Source organism: Rhincodon typus, chromosome 43 (genome assembly GCF_021869965.1).
Source record: "Rhincodon typus isolate 14 chromosome 43, sRhiTyp1.1, whole genome shotgun sequence".
NCBI classification, from domain to species: domain Eukaryota; kingdom Metazoa; phylum Chordata; class Chondrichthyes; order Orectolobiformes; family Rhincodontidae; genus Rhincodon; species Rhincodon typus.
Window position 1 is genome coordinate 1,256,710 of NC_063374.1, and position 21,894 is coordinate 1,278,603.

The 21,894-nt window shown below is 40.9% G+C and overlaps 1 protein-coding gene across 3 annotated transcripts in view; it reads left to right on the forward strand.

Moving 5' to 3' along the window:
* The window catches only part of LOC109936602 (zinc finger protein 239-like), a 57,388-nt gene that overhangs the window by 15,504 nt on the left and 19,990 nt on the right, over window positions 1–21,894 (forward strand). For 2 of the 3 annotated variants that reach the window (XR_007266034.1, XR_007266035.1), the window contains one exon: window positions 61–1,493. The gene's annotated coding sequence lies outside the window, so the exon portion shown is untranslated. Of the gene's footprint in view, window positions 1–60; window positions 1,494–21,894 lie in introns of those variants that run through there. The other variant, XM_048619709.1, reaches the window with a different exon arrangement.

The window sequence follows — 21,894 nt, forward strand, 5'->3', positions numbered from 1 at the left end:
GCAAGAGAGCTAAAGGATGATTGAATTCTATGTTTTAATATTTCCGTCTTTCACTTACAGTGATACCTTTTGTAAATACCTTTCTCCTGGAAACTGTAAGGGGATGATGTGCAGACAGGAGACCCAAACCAAATCTCATGTCAAGATCAGAGAGAACTACTTGTCAGAACCTTGATATGATTGGCCTTTGAATGAGTAAGGACAAATGGTTTTCTGTGGGAGAAGATTACAAACATGAACCTCACTGGAAGCACATTGAGCTGAGAGTGTTCCACTGACTGTGGGAAGACTTTGAACTGGGTTGGACAGCTCGAAGGAACATTACAGTGTTGCCAGCTGGAGAAGCAGTTGATGTGTCCTGTGTGTGGATGATCTTCAATTGCTCATTCAACCTGGAGAAACAAGAGGACTGTGGCACCACGAAGAAACTGTGGAAATGTGAGGACTGCAGTAAAGAATTTAATTATCCATCCCTGCTGGAAAACCACTGATGCAGCCACACTGGGGAGAAGCTGTTCATCCGCTCTGTGTGCGGGAAAGGGTTCACTAAATCATCTTGGCTCATGTTTTACCAACAAATTCACACCAAGGCGAGACTGTTCAGTTGCACTCACTGCGAGAAGAGATTCAAGCAGTTGTCATCCTCACTTCACACCAGTGACTTCACACCGGGAAAAGCCATTTACCTACTCTGTGTGCAGAAAGGGATTCACTCATTCCTCCGGCCTTTGGTCACACCAGCAGATTCACACCGAGGAGAGGAGGTTCAGCTGCATTCACTGTGATAAGAGGTTCCGATAGTCATCTGAGCTCAGTGTACACCAGTGAGTTCTCACCTGGGAGAGGCCGTTCCATGTGTGGGAAAGGATTCAGTCAGCCATCCACCCTCCTGGCATATCAGCGAACTCACACCGGAGATAAACTGTTTGGCTGCACCCGCTGTGCAAAGAGGTTCAAGAGTTCAGCGGACCTCAGGGCCCACGAACATGGTCATACAGGGCGAAAGCCATTCACTTGCTCTGTGAGTGAGAAGGAATTCCTCCAGCCTTCTGCAACACCAACACATTCACACCTAGGAGAAGCTCTTCGACTGCAATTCCTGTGGGAAGATGTTCAGGGAGTCATCCACCCTCACTACACACCAGTGCACTCACACTGGGGAAGAGGCTGTTCACCTGCTTTGTGTGCAGGAAGGGATTCAATCAGTCCGACAGCCTGCAGGTCCATGAACATGCTCACACCGGAGAGAGAGTATTCACCTGTGGTATGTTGGAAAAGGATTCATTCAGTCCTGCTATCGACTGACACACCAGTAAGTTCATATGTAACTGCAGATGGTGGATTGTGCTGTTGTTGCTGCTGTTAGTCACATCCAGGATTGATTGCATTCACTTCTGATCTCCCTGCTATAGGAAGGTTGTTGTGAAATTTAAAAGGGTTCAGAAAAGATTTAGAAGGAATTTGCCAAGGTTGGAGGGTTTGAACTATAGGGTGAGGTCGAATAGGCTAGGGCTTTTCTCCTTGGAACATTGGAGGATGAAGGGTAACCTTATAGAAGTTTATAAAATTATGAGAGGCATGGATAGAGTGAATAGCCAAGGTCTTTTCCCCCAGGGTAGGGAGCCCAAATCTAGAGGGCATAGGCTTAAGATGAGAGGGGCAAGAGTTAAAAGGGACCTAAGGGGCAACTTTTTCATGCAGAGGATGGTATGTATATGGAATGAACTGCCAGAGGAGGTGGTGGAGGCTGGTACAATGACAACATTTAAAAGGCATCTGAATGGGTATACGAAGAGGAAGGGTTTAGAGGGATATGGGCCAAATACTGGCAAATGGAACTAGATTAATTTAGGATATGTGGTTGGCATGGGTGAGTTGGACGGAAAGGTCTGTTTTCATGCTGTGCAGCTCTATGATTCTATAATAGTTTGACAAAATTTGCTTGTTTCTATTGATCTTTAAAAACCCTGCCCAGTTTAATATTCTAGACATATCACTGATTTTAGATCAAATGTGTACCTGTTTGAACATATCATCTGTTATTTTACCTTTTATTGCAAGAAATCTTGACAGTGATGCAATTGAAATAAAATTATGAACATTTACTTCAATCCTAAATTGATCTTTGGTGAAAATTCTACTGTTCAATGTCTGAAATGTTCCACTGATTAACATCTCTGATTAATCTTAATTTTTGGATCAGCAGTGTCCCTTTTCAAATGTATCATCTGTTATCCTTCATTTTATTACAAGGATTCTTGACAGAGATACAATCACAGCAAACCTTTTATTAATTGGCACCTATAGGACCAGGAGTGTTTGGAAGTTGCTGAGTTCAATCATTTATGACAACATTTGCTTATTTCTACCTATCTTTATAAACCCTATTGAGTTTAATATTCTAGATGTATCGCAGATTATGGATGTGTCTGTGAATGTTTGTAAGTCTGTGTGCATCTACATGTGTCTGTGTTTATCTTCGTGTGTTTCTGAGTCTGTAGATGTGTGTTTCTGTCTCTGTGTGTGTCTAAGTCTCTATTTTTATGTGACGAGCTCTTCCTGCAATAGAACATACTTTGTCCTGGAGGGAAGTTTGAATGTGTGTCTGTGTGTTTCAGTCTGTGTGTATGAAAAGTGTTTTTGGCCTCTTTGTGTGTGCATACGTGCATGTGACCAGCTCTGCCTGCAATTGGACACAGTTTGAATGAATGAGTTAAAACGTGATGAATCAAACTCTCAGTCTCTGTCTGTCTGTCTGTCTGTCTATCTCTCTCTCTCTCTCTCTCTCTCTCTGTCCTTCTGGTGTTTCAAGTGATACAATGCCACCCTCTGCTGGCCTCCTCATGTCATTGCATAAGCTCCACATTTTTCCCTAAATAAAAATCGTAAGAATTGTTAATTCTGGAAGTCAGAAACAAAAAAACAGAAATTGCTGTAAAAGCTCAGCATCTGTGGAGAGATTTTGTTCCACAATTTTCCCTGTTCCCTTACATCTGCTTCCTGGTCCTCCAAGGGGATGATCAATCCCTCAACACATCAATCACCCAGTCCTCCAAGAGGACTTTAAATCGATCACTCAGTCATAGAATCCCTACTGTGTGGAAACAGGCCATTGGCTCATCAAGTCGAAACCAACCCTCTGAAGAGCATTCCATCGAAACCTACACCCCTTTCCACCCTATAACCCTACATTTCTCATGGCTAACCCACATAACCTGCACATCCCTGGACACTATGGGCAATAGAGCATAGCCAATCCACCTAACCCGCACATCTTTGGACTGTGGGAGGAAACAAGAGTACCTGGAGGAAACCCATGCAGACATGGTGAGAATGTGCAAACTCCACACAGACAATTGCTCAAGGACTGGAATCAACCTCAGCAGCAGGGCTAACCACTGAGCCACTGTGCTGCCCCAATCAATAGCCGATACGTTATATAAATGTTTTGGATGAGGATATAGAAGGAGTGATTAGTAAGTTTGCAGCTGATACCAAGGTTGGTGGTATGGTGGACAGTGAAGAAGGTTACCTAAGATTACAAAGAGATGTTGATCAATTGGGTCAATGGGCTGAGGAGTGGCAGATAGAGTCTAATTTGGATAATTGTGAGGTACTGCATTTTCGTAATGCAAACAAGGACAGGATTTATACAATTAATGGTAGAGCCCTGTTGATCTTTGGTGAAAATTCTACAGTTCAGTGTCTGAAATGTTCCACTGATTAACATCTCCTAATTAATCCTGGGGTTCAGGTACATAATTCCCTAAAATTTGCATCAGTAATAGGGTGGTCAAGATTGCATTTAGCACGCTTGCCTTCATTGCTTCGACCTTTGAGTATAGGAGTTGGATGTCATGTTGAGATTGTTCGGGACATTGGTGAGGCCTCTTTTAGAGTACTGAGTCCAGTTTGGTTACGCTGTTATAGGAAGATTATAATTACACTGAAGAGGGTTCAAAAAAGATGTTTCAGGATATCGCCAAGGATGGCGGGTTTGAGATTTAAAAATAGACTGAAAAGGCTGGGACTTCTTTCACTGGAGCGTAGGAGGTTGAGGGGTGACATTATTGATTTTAATAAAATCATGAGAGACATAGATAAAATGAATGGCAGAGGTCTTTTCCCTAGGATGGAAGAGTTCAAAACTAAGGGCCAACTTATAAGGTGACAGGAGAAAGATTTAAGAAGGACATGAGGAGCAACATTTCTACACACAGAATGATTTGTGTGTGGAATGAAATGCTAGAGAAAGTGGCGGATGCAGATACACCATGTGTAGGAAAGGTTTGCAGGGAAATGGGCCAAGCACAGGCAAGTGGGATTATTTTAGTTTGGAAACGTGTTTGGCGTGGTGGGACCAAAGTGTTTGTTTTCACGCTGTATTACTCTATGACTCATACTCAATCACTTCACACACATTCTCTGTCACACATACACTCACACAGACTCCCTCTCTCTCACACTCATGCGCACTCTCAATTTCTCACACATGCTCTCTCACAATTACACTAACACTCCCTCACAGACGGTTCCACATGCACACATGAATGCACATACTAACACTTGTATCTTGCACTCCTATCTTGCACTCATCCACAGACTCTCACTCTCATAATCTTTCACTCACACTCTCCCCTAAACACTCACTCCCACTGTGACACACACACACACACTCACTGCCAACCTCTCCACTTTCACAATTAGACATGCACAGACTAACACCCACGCTCTCTCTCACACACACTCTCTATCTTCACACACTCATCTCACACATTCTCACTAACACATTGAATCATAGACGTTCACAGTATGGAAATAGGCCCTTCAGCCCAACTTGTCCACGCTGCCTAGTTTTCACAATTAAAGTAATCCTTTTTGTTTGCATTTGATCCATATCCCTCAATACCTATCCCATCCATATACCTGTCCAAATGTTTCTTAAATGACAAATTATGCTCTCTTCCACCAATATCTGTGGCAGCCTGTTCCAAACTCAGTGTGAAGGAAAAAAGTGCCCCTCTGGATTCTCTTGTACTTCTCCTATCTCACCTTAAACCTATGCTGTCTAGTTTTAGACTCCGTGCCATAGGCAAAAGCTGTTGGCTATCTACCTTATCCAAGCCTCTCATGATTTTACAGAGCTCTATAAGGTCACCCCTCAGTCTTCTATGTTCCAGGTAAAAAAGTCCCATGCACAAAGCCATTCTGACTGTCCCAAATGAGTCCTTGCCTCTCCAAATGCCAGTAGATCCTTAGAATTGCTTCTAATAACTCACCCACCACAGATGTTAGGTTCACCAGTCTGTAGTTCTCAGGCATTTCCTTGTAGCCTTTCTTAAATAATGGCAAACCATTAGCCAGCCTCAAATCTTCAGGCACTTCACCCGTGGCTGTTAATAATATAAATTTCTCTGCTAGGGGCCCTGCCTCCCACAAAGTCTTTGGATACACTTCATTAGGTCCTGAGGATTTATCTACCTTCATGCATTTTAAGGCTTCCAGCACCTTCTCTTCTGTAAAGTGGACTGTTGAAGACTTCACTATTTATTTCCTCAAGTTCTCTAGTATCCATACCTTTCTCGATGATATATACTGATGAGAAATATTCATTAGGGTCTCAACCAGCTCTTGTGGCTCCATACATAAGCAACCTTGTTGATCTTTAAGAGGATCTATTCTCTCCCTAGTTACTCTTCACATACCTGTAGAATCTCTTTGGATTCTCCATTACCTTATCTGCCAAAGCTATCATATGTCCCCTTTTAGCCCTCCTGATTTCTCTCGCAAGAGTACTCCAACACTCTCTATACTTCTCAAGGAACTCACTAATTCCTATACATGTCATATGCCTCCCACTTTTTCTTGACTTCAATAACTCACCAACCAGGGTTTCCTACTCCTGCCAGCCTTACCCTTCACTCTAATATGAACATGCTGACCCTGAACAGTCAATAACTCACTTTTAAAAGTGAGTTGTCCCTTTGCCTGTGAACAGCCTCCCCCAATCAACTTTTGAAAGCTCCAGTCTAATACCATCAAAATTGGCCTTACCCCAATTTGGACCTTTAACTTGTGGACCAGACCTATCCTTTTCCTTAGCTATTTTAAAACTGATGGAATTATGGTCACTGATCACATTCTCACTCAATCACACACAAGCACATACTCCCATACACAAACCTGCACATGCTTACACACACGCTCACTCTGATCACCACTATCACACACATGCAAACTCTCACTTAAAACACTCACACTTATACAATGACACACATGCACAATCTAGCACACACATCCTCATATCAGGCTCATACACTCATATGCATTTATCCCACACACCCACTTAAAATCTCTAACACATTTACGTTCGCACACGCTCTCGCACACGCTCTCGCACACGCTCTCGCACACGCTCTCGCACACGCTCTCGCACACGCTCTCGCACTCCCACCTGAACTGACACTCAGACTCTCATTCACACAGCCTCACATTCACACAAGTTGATTGTCACCAATTCACATTCTCTGCCTCTCCTGACTGATATATTTGCCATGTGCTCTTTCTGTACAAACGTCGAGATGGTAAATTCTGGTATTCTGGTCTCTAAACTGCACTTCTCAAGATTTATTGATCTTTTTGTCCTTAGTAGTAACCATCTTAGCTCGCATGAATCACTTACCACATATTGCTGGTAGAAGCATGTTTCATGCTAACTGGCATTCTCTTCAGTCTTGCACATCTTATTTTAGCTTTGCTTTTCTTTTTTAGTCATACTTGGCATATTTACAGTTGAAAGGCTAATCTAACATTCATCCCAGTTAGTGTCTTGATATCTTTTCTGTCTCCTTTGTCATCAATCGAATCTTGGCGTTGGCTCCTCTATTTTTCCCTTTCGATAGAATTCAAGCCAAGCAGTCAAATGGAAATTCAGAAATGCAGTGTGACAAGGAGAAGTCAGGATACGAGTTACAACGTAGGTCAGACAGAAACACAGACAAAGAAACTGATTTAAGTTTCAGATCAATGACTTTTCATTTGTACTGGGATAATTGGAATAGTAATGGGTTTTAAGGCAGTGAAAGAAGGGGAAATAAGGCAAAAGTAATGTCCTGCAAAATGTTTGAAAGTCAGGAGGGATAGAATGGCGTTAGAATGTCATGCATGGCCCACAGGGAAGGAAACATGTTTCCAGCCTTGCAGCAGCATAGACTTAGGACATTTGGTGCGATATGTCATTGACAGCCCTATGTAAGAGCAATTCAACAAGTAAAACCAAAGTATCTGGAGGAGGTATGAATGGCAGATTGCGGACAACTACCATTTCAAAAGCAAAACCATGTGGAAAGTAAGATTTAAGCTCAAATTCTACAAATAAAATGAAATCAAAATGAGGAACAATTTCACAGTGCGAGATTGTTGGACTCAATTTGATCTCTGGAAGACTGGGAAGCACGTAACTGACAGATGAGGAGCTATTTCTTGAACTCGTAAGTTGAGAGTCTTTAGAATATGTCAGGAGGTCGATGACCCAGTGATCGGCATGAGAACTAAATTGCCCTAGACACTTATTTTCACCATGTTGACCCTAGGCTAGTCAGGTAACATTATCAGGCTACATTGGGTCACAATACACTGGCACATTAATGATTTCAACCCATAGAAACTATCATAGAATCCCTGTAGTATGGAAGCAGACTGTTAGGGCCATCATATGAAACTGGCATTGAGACACTTTTATTCTCGGTAGAGATCACCCATAATTCTTTTTTGGAAATGTCCGAAATCCAAGGCATTTACTCAAGGAACAGATTTCACTCTTTAGAGCAACAGGCTTTATACCATATAATAGTTAAAAATATACACACTACATAATGTCTGAGGTAGCAGTTGGAACCTATTAGAATCAACATATGTTACACAAGGGATAACATGATATTGCAACCAATTATAAATTACAGGTTATAGATTACTGTTTAAACAGCAGATACAGTGAAGACAGAACTTACAAATTGGCGGAAAAGTCCTCTCATTATATAAATCACCAATCTCAACCATGAGGTCATTTAAAACTGTATGTGCTTCATGGAAACTTTAGTTCTTCATCCAAGAGACAGTCTAATTTTCAGCAGTGAATAACCAACCAGAGTGTCTGGGCCGCAGTTTTCACTGAAAGATGGCATATGTTTGCAAATCCTCAGCTTAGCCTGGATCATGCAGATCCCTGAATGATTTCTCCACATAACAAAAAACAGCTGCAGCAATTGCCTGATTGCTTATTTCCGGCTCCTGAATCCAGCTTTTTGGCTTCAACCTGCCTGTACTGCATCATTGGAATCATTATCATCTATCAGTGTGCTCAGAGATGAGAAAGCTTATTGAGATGGGGATGGTTGTATAGCTGGAGGTGGGGGGTGGGGTCGTGGTTGAAGAGACGGGGCAAATAGGGACTGGAAGAGATCACAGAAACAGAGAGACGAATGAGGGCATTTAGAGCTCTGTAAACAAGAATGACCAATTTTAGCTCGAGCCTTTGCTTGACTCACAGCAAATGTGCTTCTTGGAGCAGGCGGAAGGTAAAACAGAGACATAAATTAGGTCTCCAGCACCCTACTACCTTGGAGAAAGATCTTGTCTATTCACCCTATGCATGCTCCTCATGATTTTATATACTTCTATAAGGTCACCCCTCAGCCTTTGACGTTCCATGGAATATAGCCCCAGCCTAATCAGCCTTACCGTACAGATCAAACTCTCCAACTCTGGCAACATCATTGTAAATATTTTGCACCAGAGGCTTTGGAAGGTGTTGGGTAGACCACATGAGTTTGATTCAGCCAGCAAGCTGTCAATACGGGGATGCAAACTGCGTGATCGATTGGAACTTGGGAAGCAGAAACAAAATGACAAAATCTAAAGACAAATCTAAATTGAAAATGCAGCTAAGGGAGATGAAGATAGGCAGAAAACATCTGAACACATTCAGTATAATCATGAACAACAATGAAGAAAGGACTTTAAGTAGCAGATCAATCTCAACATAGTTGAGCCTGTGAGGTGCGAAGTTTTTGCTGGAAGGATTGAAATCCAATTATGACTTGGGAGTAGGAGGCTGAAAGTGACAGAGAGGCTCATGTACACATTCAGAAATCTGTTAAATTACCAGCTCAGGTTATTTGAATGACAACAATGAAAAGAAGAAAAACATGACTAGGGATAATTTCATCTGAATGGAAGTTATACAAAATAAAGGAATAATGTCCATTAAAATATATGCTAACTTTGATTACATATCATCAAACATACTGTGTATGGAATCCTCCATTATCAACATCATGGGTGTTACCACCAACCAGAAACTCAATGGAATTGCCATATAAATACAGTGGTAACAGGAGTAGGTCGGAGGCTAGGAATTCTGCCACCTTCTGACTCCTCAAAGCCTGTCCAACATCTCCAAGGCATGAGTCTGGAATGTGATAGAATACTCCCCACTTGCACAGGATGACGGCAGCTTCAACAACACTCAAGAAGCTTGAAACCATCCAGGACAAAGCATCCCCGCTTAATTGGCACCACATCTACCAGCATTCACTCCCTCCACCACCGGCGCTCAGTTGCAGCAGCGTGTACCATTTACAAGATGCACTATAGAAATTCACCAAACATCATGAACTAGTACCTTCCAAACTCACAACCACTTCTATCGCGCAGGACAAAGGCAGCAGATTCTTGGGAACACCACCAACTGAAAGAACCCCTCCAAGCTACTCGATACCCTGACTTGGAAATATATCACTGTTCCTTTACTGTCGCTGGATCAAAATCCTGGAATTCTCTCCCCATGGTCATTATGGGTCTACCTTCAGCACATGAGTTGCCGCCGTTCATGAAAGCAGCTCACCACCACCTTCTCAAGGGCAATTAGGGATGGGAAATAAATGCTGGAACAGCCAGCAATGTCTACATGGCCTGAATGAATTTTAAAAAGTTTAAATATCACGTTTTGATGTACTGGCAAATACATATATATTTTAAGATGGATTACATCAGAACTGAGAAAGGTGGACTATTAAGCTCATCAAGATAATTTTAGGAATGCCATTTTCACTGTGTGCATTCTGATCTCTGTATGATGCAATCCCAACATGTCAGGTCACAGTTATAGGCACCTTTCCTGTCAGGAATACACCTGAATCAATTAGGTGTTGGTACAGTTCAGAATGAAAGGATAAATCATCAGTTGGAGCTGACCTGTCAAAACATAATCAGTTACAAACATCTGTGACTCTGTCTTAGAGGGATAATCAAATTCAGCAACAGATTCCCAAGACCTTGTTGTGGGGAAAGGATGAATCAATACAAAAATAATGTCCGTTCTCAGAATGTGAAATGTTATCTTATTGAGGATTTGAATGTCATCGTAATGCCATCCTGCAGTTTTCACGATGACACCTTTTTTTGTTGGATCAGATCAATTGAAAACAGAAAAATAAAAACACATTTTACATTAATTCACACAGGGATTAACTAAATCAACCTCCTTTATACTAGAATGAAGTGGAGAGATCCATCTTAGACTGGTTCTTTAAGGAAATCACTGTTGTCAGTTTCATTCCAGTTAGTTACTCAAACTCCATAATAACCATATTCTCCCAGCAAAATATAGTGGATGTTGCAAATCTGAAACAAACACAGGAATATTGGAGAAACTCATTGGGCCTGGCAGCATCTGTTGAGAGAGAAACAGAGTTAACTTTGAGTCCAATATGACTCTTCTTCAGACAGGTGTCAGATATTTGTGCTGACTTTTAAGAAGTATAATTTCACCAAGATATGATCTCTCAGTAGCACCTTCCTTGCACTAAGATCTGAACCTATATTGCTGAATGTGCTAACCTGAGAATTCAGCCATGCTGTTACAATCAAAGGTTTGCCTACACCAGCAAAGTGACGGGAGGAGTACACAAAGGACAAAAGTTGTTGTTGTTGGAGATCAATCATCTCAGCTCCAGGACATTAATGCAGGAGCCCCTTATGGCATGGTCTGAGGTTCAACCGTCTTCAGCTACTTCATCAGTGACCTTCCTTCATAAGGTCAGAAGGGCACATTCACTGATGGTTGCGTGATTTCAGCAGCATTTACAACTCCTCAGAGTCTGAAGTACCTGTGTCCATGCATAGAAAGACATGGATAATATCCAGGCTTAGGCCGATAAGTTGCAAGTAGCATTTGCATCACACAAGTGCTAGGCAATGAAAATCTCCAACAGAGAGTCCCTGATATTCAATGCCATTACCATTATGGAATCCCCCAGTATCTACATCCTGAGGGTTACCATTAATTAGAAATGGAACTGGATTAGCCACATGAATACTGAGGCTACGAGAGCAGGTTAAAGGCTGGGTATTATGTGGTGAAATCACTGATGTCAGTGCAGCATTTAAAAGGCACAAGTCAGGTGTGTGATGGAATACTCTCCACTTACGTGGATGGGTGCAGCTCCAACAACACTCAAGAAGATCAACATCATCCAGAGAACAGGATCCCAGTTGATTAGTACTCCATCACTAAAATTAACTTCCTCCACCACTGATGCATGGTGGCATCAGAGTGTACTATCTATGAGATGCTCTTCACCAGGTCTATAAGACTCCTTTGACAACACTTTACAACTCTAGAAGGACACAGGCAACAGATACATGGGAATGCTATCACCTGCCACAGGGTTAGGGATAGGGCTAGTGATAGCGATAGGGCTAGGGTTAGGGTTAGGGTTGGTGTTAGGGTTAACATTAGAGTTAGGGTTAGTGTTAGGGCTCGGGATTGGGTTTGAATTTGAGTTATGGCTAGCGTTAATGTTAGGGTTAGGGTTAGGGTTAGGGTCAGCTTTAGAGGTAGGGTTTGAGTTAGGTTTTGAGTCAGGGTTAGGGCCAGGGTTTGCATTTGGATTAAGGTTCGGATTAGGGATAGGATTAGGGTAAAAGTTAGGGTCAGGATTTGGATTTGAGCAAGGCTTAGGGTCAGGGTTAAGGCTACTGTTTGGGTTTGGATTAGGGTTAGGTTTAGCCACACACCATCCTGCGATAGGGTTAGGGTTAAGGTGAGGGTTAGCCACACACCATGCTGCTTTAGTGTTAGGGTTAGGTTGAGGGTTAGCCATATATCATCCTGCAATAGGATTAGGCTTAGGGTTAGGGTAAGCCACAAAACATCCTGTGATAAGGTTAAGGTTAAGGTTAGGGTTAGGTTTAGCCACACACCATCCAGCGATAGGTTTAGGGTTAAGGTTAGGGTTAAACACATATCACCCTGTGATAAGGTTAAGGTTAATGGCAAACACCATTCTGTGATAGGGTTAGGGTTAAGGTTCTGGTTAGGGTTACAGTCAGCTGACGAAGATGACAACGCACCACCCACATCCAAGGGGTCATTGATAATTAGTAATAAATACTGAGCTCACCCTGCCCAATAAAAGAAATGTAGAGAAAATTCAAATCATTTGGCTTGAGGAAATTATTCACTGCTTACTGGCCGCATTAATATGATCACTAGAGCAGCATGTAATATTATCAGTGACAAATAGTTCAAAAGACACCTTTGAACAACTACTGTCACTTACCAGGGGCACCAATGATGTCAATGATCACGTAATATATCTTAGCAATGCTAATAAAATGTCTCATGCATTTTCTGAGTGAAATGATCAAATCCTTTGTGCTGCAAGCAGTAATTAGCATTAAACTCCAAGGAGACAGATTGCCAGTACCACTAAATTATATTCTGTCGGCTCCCAGTGTGTGTTATTGAAGTTGCAACATTGTTCCATACAAACTGGAAAAATATAAACATATTATGACATTAAGCACCTACTGTCATAGAATGTCCTCCTTTCTGATATTGAATTGGAAAACACAAAAGACTGGAAAGTTCTGATTGCATTGGAAATATAATTAGCACATTGAAGATAAATGTCTCACATGAAGTAATGAATAATGGTGTGTATTTTGACTTTGTTTATATACAGCGGTCTCAAGATCCTTAAATCGCATGTCTATTAAAAAACAAACGAAATAACAAAGCAGTTAGGACCTGACTGTAAGTTTCGGGTAAGGTCCTAACTGCTTTGTTATTTCAAGTTGTTTTAGTCTCCTTTGAAATACATTTTAAAAAGGATCACTTTAAACCCAGAATTTGATTCTTCTGTTTGACAGTTTTTTCATTAAAAACAGTTACATAAGGGGTTGCATGATATAATGATATATATAATTTAGTTATAGCAAAACAGATAAAAATACGAAATGTATTCAAACAGAGTCAGTATGGATTCAAGAAGGGAAATTCGTGTTTGACAAATTTATTACATTTCTTTGAGGACCCACTCACACTGACCCACACACACTGACCCGCTCACATTGGCCCTCTCACATTGGCCTCTCACACTGACATTCTCACACAGACTCACACATACTATGCGTCAGTGTCTCAATTGAAATAACTCCACAGAGGGCAGTATCCTATGACCAAGTCACACTTCAGTTACATGTGGAGAGTACTTGACACTGGTCCGACTTCCCCAGCTCTTAGAGTGAACAGAAACTCTGACATTCCTGTTAATGTCTGTTAGCCAGGTTAACAGCCCTAGCCAGGGAACTCATATTCTGTGAGGTCCACTACACTAGGCTGATGTTGTTACAATCACTTTGGTTCTGTTGAAGATAGTATCCTCAGGAACTGCTTCAGTGATATCCCAGGACAGAGGGCTCTGGCCTTCAACAACTGCATGCGTCTTCTGTTATTTTGCATGTTATTCCAACCAGTGGACAGTTTCTCCCAGTTGTCTTTTGATTTGCCAGGAATCCTTTCAGATCACCAGAGCAGGGATATCTTTGGTTCAAAAATACTGGGTCTTGGTGAGACCACACATAGTGCAGTGTAATGCGGTTTTGGTCTGCTTGTCTGAGGAAGGATATTCTGCCTATGGAGGTGGTGCAATGAGGCGTTACCTGTCTGATTCCTGAAATGGGAGGAATGGGTCTGTTGGGATGAGATTAGAATCACACAGTCATAGAAGTCTACAGTGCAGAGAAAGGCCATTGGGCCCATTGAGCCTTTGACAGTCAAACAGAAGCACTGTCGGGTACTGCATCACTAACTCTCATAGAAAAACTTCTTCAATCTTATGATATTTTCTGCCACCCTTGCAGACAGTGGATTCCAGATTCCTACCCTGTCTGCTTGATTTTATTTTCTCACAATCCCTCCAAAATTCCTGTCCCTCACCTTCAAACTATGCACCTTAGCCACCAATCCCTCCATCAAGGTGAAACATTTGTCTTGTATACCCTGACTATGCCCCCTCATAATTTTACACATCCCATTCATATCCCTTTCCAGTCTCCGCTGGTCTGTTTCTAGAATAAACTTGCTGCTCTCAAAATCCATACCTCGGCTAATGAGAGTAATTATCCCATATGCCTCCTTTACCACTTGATATAATTGACCCAATATCGTAAGTGACTGGTATCCCCAGTCCATATGTTTCATTCCATGTACTCACGCACAGACTTCACAGATGTATGCAAGTAGGTCATCCATGTGGGCTTGCTCACAGACTGGACTCATATCCCTTTGTGACTAGATTCTTGTACACTCTAACACCAGAGTGCCAGACTCCTTTCCGAATCCTTGTCTGCAGTGACAGACTTCTTTCATTTTGCAAAGGGAATCATTTGAAACATAGAGAAACGTTACTGCAGCTGTGTTACTACAAGGTCTTACAGAGAGATTTGTTTGCATTTCTGTAACTGAGAAGGGAGGGACCTCCATTACAGACAGCTTAATGGCTGCTCAACATCCATGGATGGCTGTGTCATTTAATGCCTCAAGTCTTATACAGAGGGACAGGAAGAGGCCATTCAGCCTCTCAAGTCTGTTACAGATGAACAGAAGGAGACCATTATGCCTCTCAAACCTGTTACACAGGAACAGAATGAGGCCTTTCAACCTCTTGAGCTTGTTACACAGGATTAGGAGGAGGTCTTTCAATCTTTTGAGCCTGTTACAAAGGAATGGGAGGAGATCATTCAGCCTCTTGAGACTGGTACAGATGGACATGAGCAGGTCTTTCAGCCTCTTGAGTCTGTTACATAGGAACAGGTCAGCCCACTTCTCGAACCTGTTATACAGGAACAAGAGGAGGTCAATCAGCTTCTCAAACCTGTCATATAAAAGTACAACCAGTCAGCGTGCTTGCTCAAATACAGTCAGATTAAAAAAACACAAATACATCATTCAGATTTTGAGGATGCTTTAAAGAAACAGAAGAAAAGCTTTCTGTCTATAGAAGCTGTAAGGAATGTGAAGACGCCATTCAATCTCTCAATTCCATTCCACTGGAAGAACAGGAGATGACACAGCTATTCAAGTCCATTACTTAGGAGCAGGAGATGGACATTTATTTTCACAAACCTGATATACAAGAACAGTATGCAGTCATTCTGCTCAAGAGTGGTACACAGGAAAATCTGAGTCCTCAGGTTCCTTTTACCCAGGAACAGGAGGAGGCAACTCTCTCACCACCAGTATGATGTACGAGGAGAGAAGGAGAATTGGCTTGTTACAAACAGAAATATATGAATAAGTTGTATGAGTGGGCCACTCAATCCCGCTCCACTGTTCAAAAATGTTATGGCTGATCTGATTGTGACTCCTCATTCCATTGTACAGAAATTCTCCTCTGTGCAGCCTCTGCTCCAGTTGTTGGTCATGTTGAAGATCCAGATGCTGTAACTACAGTCACCATGACTCATCCAGAGTGAGTAACCAAATCCTCTTGATTCACGAATGTCCACAGAAGCTTAAAACACAGCCTCCAGGAATCCATCCTCAGCATTTCCACTAACTTTCCAATACCAGAATTAAGTCAAACACTACTCAGCTACAAGTTAGAAGATTGGTCTGAATCAATAACGGTTGAAAGGATTGTTCATGTTACAGAAAACATAATCAGCAGAAAGTGACTAACACAGGCGTTCAGTGGACAGGCACAGAATAAGTTTCAAAAATGTGTCTCAGAGTTGCTGGAAAACCCAGTCCAACATGGAGCACTGCACATGACATCTGAAAGTGAAAGAAAGCATGACCTTTGCTTTTTAAAAATTGATCTGAACTTCTTAATGGTGGAACTCTATGCTCCAGGGAAAGATACAGGAATGTTATTCATGTTAAAATTGGACAATTACTAAATGGATATGAAGTTACAGAAATATGGAGGTGGACAGAGGAATGGGACTAGCCAGAGGAGTCAGACTTTTGAGGTTCCCATCATAAGAATGAGAACATAAAATAAAGGCATTGCCAGATCAGCTGAAATAGTTAGTTATGCTGCATTCTCAATCCACCTCACAGCATCAGCCCAGACACAACAAACTCAGATGGGGTATCTGTTCAGCATGGAGCACTGTGCAGATCAGGCTAGTGTACTAGTCAATACAAACAACAATCTGTCCAGAGTGGAGCACTGTACAAACCACAGCAGTGCATTGATGTATAAACCCAGACGAGATATCAGTCCATACTCTCATGGGGAGCTGTGCAGACAGGCAGAGTGCACTGATCTGAGCTGAGCTAGGTATCTGTCCAGCATGGATCCTTCAGTCTTTGATTGGAGAGAGTGTAGATGCGGCTTTACTCTGTATCTAACTTCCATACTGTCCCTGTCCAGTGAGTGTTTGAAGGGGCAGTGTTAGATGTGGGCATGATTTATTCAATATCTAGCTCATTCTGAACATGGCCTCTACATTTGACAAGGCCAATGTAGTTGGAGATTTAATTTGTATCTGAACCCATCTGTCCCTGTCCTGGGAGATAGTAAGAACTGCCAGTGCTGGAGCCTGAGATAACACAGTGAGGAGCTGGAGGAGCACAGCAGGCCAGGCAGCATCAGAGGAGCAGGAAAGCTGAAGTTTCAGGTCGGAACCCTTCTTCAGAAGCAAATGTGTCTCTCATCAATTTGCACAATATATTCTTAACTACAATGTTTAATTCTCATCAACTTTGCGACAACATGTCGGCAGTGATGTTCTCTCATCCTGCCCCTTGTATACTTTTCAAATTGAATCACTGCAATAATAAACTCTATTGAAATAATTTGGAATTTTTGTCCTTAAATTTTTCCAAAAACTTTAATGGGTTACAATGAATATAAACAATTGTCTCAGTCACATTGCTGGCAATATAAATGTTGTAACACCAATGCCAAGCTCAAGGTTTTCTTCTGTATCATGGAATATTTCTGTTTCTGAGTATTCAATTTTCTGGAAAAATATCCAATAAGTCTTTCTATCTTGTCATCTTCTTGTAACAGAATAGCACTGACACCCACACCACTTGCATCGATAGCCACCTCAAATGGCTTTGAGTAATTAGGTGTTGCCAATACTGGGGCAGTGGTTAATGCAGCTTTCAAGATGTCAGATGCCTTCTGACAGTCTGCTGACCACTGAAAGTTTCCACACTTCTTCAGTAAGTGAGTCAGTGGAGAAACCACACTGCTAAAATATGGTACGAACTTCCAATAAAACCCATTCAATCACAGGAATTGTAATACTTCCCTCTTCATCAATGATATGGGAAACTCCAGAATAACCTTTGTTTTCACATCCCTTGGGGTGATCTGTCCATGTCCAATACCATGGTCCAAGGAAGTTACTAAAGCTTTTGCAAACTCACTCTTAGCCAGGTTGATCACCAAGCCTGCCTCCCAAAGTCAATCAAACAATTCCGATAGGTGCTGCAAATGTTCCTTCTATGAATAACTAAAAATCTGCATGTCATCAATGTACCCCACAACACTGAGTAATCCAGAAATAACTTTATTGGTTAGTTGTTGAAATGTGGCTGGTGCATTTTTCATACTAAGTGGCATGACTTTAAATTGGTACAGTCCATTCAGTATCGCGAAAGCTGAAATTGTCTTCACTCTTTTGGATAAAGGTACCTGCCAGTATCCTCTGAGTAAGTCCAACTTAGAATATAAATTGCTTATCCCACCTTCTCAATACAGTTTTCTAAACATGGAATAGGATATGAATTAGATTTTGTAACTGCAATAATTTTGCGATAGTCCACACATAATCTTTGAGAGCCATGTGGTTTTGGCACTATTACTATGGGTGAGCTCCAGTCACTGCAACTTACTTTGATTATGTTATCTTTGAGCTCGCTTTCAATCTCTTTTTGAACCTGTGCCAACTTTAGAGGGCTAAGTCTATAAGGATGTTGCTTAATTGGAACAGCGTTTCCTATATCTACATCATGCATAATTAGATTAGTACTTCCCATCTTATTCCCACATATCTCCCAATGTGGTTGTAATAAATCTTTCAGGAGCATTTCAATTTTCCTCTAGAAAATAACTCAATAATTTATCCAAATTTTTGACAACTTCTGCATTGTCCAATTTAATTTGAGGAATGTCCAATTCAACATTCTCTGAACTTTGTTCTTCACTCTGTGTTGTAACCAGTAACACATTCTCCTTTTCTTTTCCTTCCCTATCAGAATACCTTTGGAGCATAATCACATGATTTACACTGTGAGATTTTTTTTTCATCTGGTGTTGTTATCAAATAATTCACCTTACTCAATTTCCTCTTGATTTTACAAGGCCCACTAAACCGTGCTTTTGAAAGTTCACCTATCACTGGAAGTAACACTAATATTTTATTGCAAATTTTTTGTTTGATTTCTAGTCTGCTTCCTGTTTCATCACATGCTGTGCCTCTTTTAAATGGCATCTTGCCAACTTGCCAGCTCGATTTAATCTTTCCCTAAAATTTGACACAGGTCCAATTATGTGACCTCTGAACTCTGACTCAACAATTTCTTTCTAAGTAATTTCAATGGTCCACTCATCTCATGCCGGAAAACTAATTCAAATGGACTGAACTTGGTAGATTCATTTGGTGCATCCCTAATTGCATAACATGAAAAATGGAATTCCTTTATCTTAATCCTCTGGATATTCATGAGTACAAGCCCCGAAGATGGTTTTTAAAGTTTGTTTCTAAAGCTCCCTATGATTTTGGATGGTATGCAGTGAATTTGAATTGTTTAATTCCTATGCCATCCATAACTTCTTTGAATAATTTTGATGTGAAATTTGACCCTGATCTGATTGTATCTCTGGGCGTAGTCCATATCTAGTGAAAAACTTGAGTATCTCTTCTACAATCCTTTAAGCTGTGATATACATAATGGAATGACCTCTGGGAATCTAGTGGACACATCCATTATGGTCAGTAAATACTGATTCCCAGTTTTTGTTTTAGGTAGGGGTCCTATGCAATCAATTAGGACCCGTGTAAAAAATTCCTCAAATGTGGGAATGGGTATTAAAGGTGTTGGTTTTATCGCTGCCTGACAATTTCTAATTACCTAACATGCATGACATGTCTGGAAAATTTCAACTACATCCAATGCAGTCCAGGCCACTTAAAATTTTCTTGTATTTTGCCTTGAGCTGTTCCTTACTCCCAAATGACTTACTATTGGTAATTCATGTGCTACAACACCTCTTTGTATAACCCACCAGTAACATAACTTGATGAACTGATGCCCATTTCTCATCTGCCTGAATTTGTGATAGTCTCCATGTCCTCATCAGGATGTCATTTTTAAGACAGTAACATTCTGGGATACACTCAGATTCTTCTTCTGTGTCTGCCTTTTGATACAATTCCTACAGTTTTTCAATTTTAGGTCAGTTAATTTCTCTGAACTAAAAATATCACTTTGAACTCCACCTGTTCTTGTTTTTTCCCTCAATCATTTGATCAAACATGGTATTTGATCATTGTACTAAAACTTCCTTATCTTTATTCTTTGATTTTTCCTCCTGCTTCAACCTGTGGCCTTGTGGACTTGTTGTCACACGGTCATGAAAAATCCCAGGATATGCTTCCTGTAATGCCTTAGTTGCCTGATTTTCCACTGGCTTTTCAACCGCAGTAGGAATCACTCTCACCTGTGATCCAACTATATCATTATGAAGGACAAATCGCATTCTTTGAGTCGAGAGTTTCTCCAGTATTTCTACCACCATTTCTCCACTTTTCAGCAGGCACTCCAACGTCACCTTACATAATAGAGCTCTTCTGTTCTCGCCATGTAATCCACATATTACCACTTTTTCTGGCAATATCTTTCTGAATTACATATCTCTTCATCTCTCACCATCAAAGATTGATATACTCCTGTATCTTTTAAAATTGAAATATCTTTCTTTACCTGCTGCTCCTGGCATATATGAGTAAACCTTACCCTCACAAGTAAATTGTTTAAGGAGATCTGACACTTTTTTCTCAACCAACCCCTGACCAGGTTATACATCTGGTGCAGCTTTTTAGTTTCTACTGTGCTTTGCTTAACCATTTCAACAAAATTCACTAGTTTATCCTGTTTTCCCACATCCGTCTTCCCGATGCTTTTCCTAAACATTAACACTGCAACTTCATGTGTCCTACTTTATTGCAGTGAAAACACCTGAACTTTTATATTTCTCTTTCTCCCTCATGGGTTTCTTTCTTACCCTGTGGTAAACTAACTTTATTATCTTTAATGAGATCTCCTTTTCCCTTACCACATCATGAGTTCTGTTTTCCTCAATTTCTATCCTTCACTGACTGAAATTGAGATCAGAAGTCAAAATTTGATTTATGAACCAGCTCCTAACCATTGGCCATTTCAGCTGCTAGCCTTGCAATTTTAACTCTCTGCTCTTCGATATAAGTTCTCACTACTTCAGGAAATGAATTTTTGGACTCCTCCAAAATAATCTCTTAAGAGTGTCATATATTTGCTCTATTTTCAATGCCCTATCCACCTATCAAAATTACTTTGTTTGATCCTTTCAAACTCAGTATATATTTGACCAGAGTCCCTCTTAGATCCCTGAAACTTTTACTGTAGGCTTCTGGCACTAGCTTATATGGCATTTTTCATCTCATTATACTTCTCAGATACTTCCTCTGATAATGATGCTAATACCTCACTAGCTCTAGCCAACAACTTTGTTTCGATCAACAGTATCCACATGGCCATTTCATTTGTTTAGCCATTTTCTCAAATGAAATGAAAATGTCTTCTACACCCTTCTCGTGGAATTCAGGAAATGCTTGGACATATTTAAACAGATCCCCACCAGGCCTTTGGCTACACTGAGTTTTCTTGCCATCACTATTGTCCTCACTAAACCTCCGTTCTATCTTCAACTCCGCCCTTTTAAGTCAACTTTCCTCTCTAACTGCAAACTTCCAAAGTTCAAACTCTCTTACTTTCTGCATTGCTTCTCTATTTTTCTCTCTTTCTTCTGCTTTCTCTCCTTTTCTTTTTTCCTCTGCTTTTTATCATAATTCAAACTGTTTCATTTCCTTTTCTCTTTCCTTTTGTTCTGCCAGGGTAATTTCATTTTCTTTTTTCCTTGCCATCACCTCTAATTTACGCTGCTTCATTTGCAATTAAAGTTTAGTCATTTCCAATGATTCCAACAGCATTCCAGGCAACTGTAAATGCTGCGTGATTGCTGCAATTATTTTCCCTTTTCTAGCAGACATGGGCAAAGCCAACTCCAACTTGTTTGTCAATTCAGAAAGCTTTGCTTAGCTGATTTTCTGTAAAGCTCCCAAAGTGATTTACTCCAGCCCCAGAAAACTCATAGTGATTGAAAGAGCCATTATTACAAAAGGCACACCTTAAACCAACCAAATTCAACACCTGAAATGAAAGACACGAACAATTACCACTCGCAGCCTTTGAGTCCAATAATCCTAAACCCAACATGGAATTAGGGATTATGATACTGACAAGAGCCCCCAGTTTGTTATGGACCA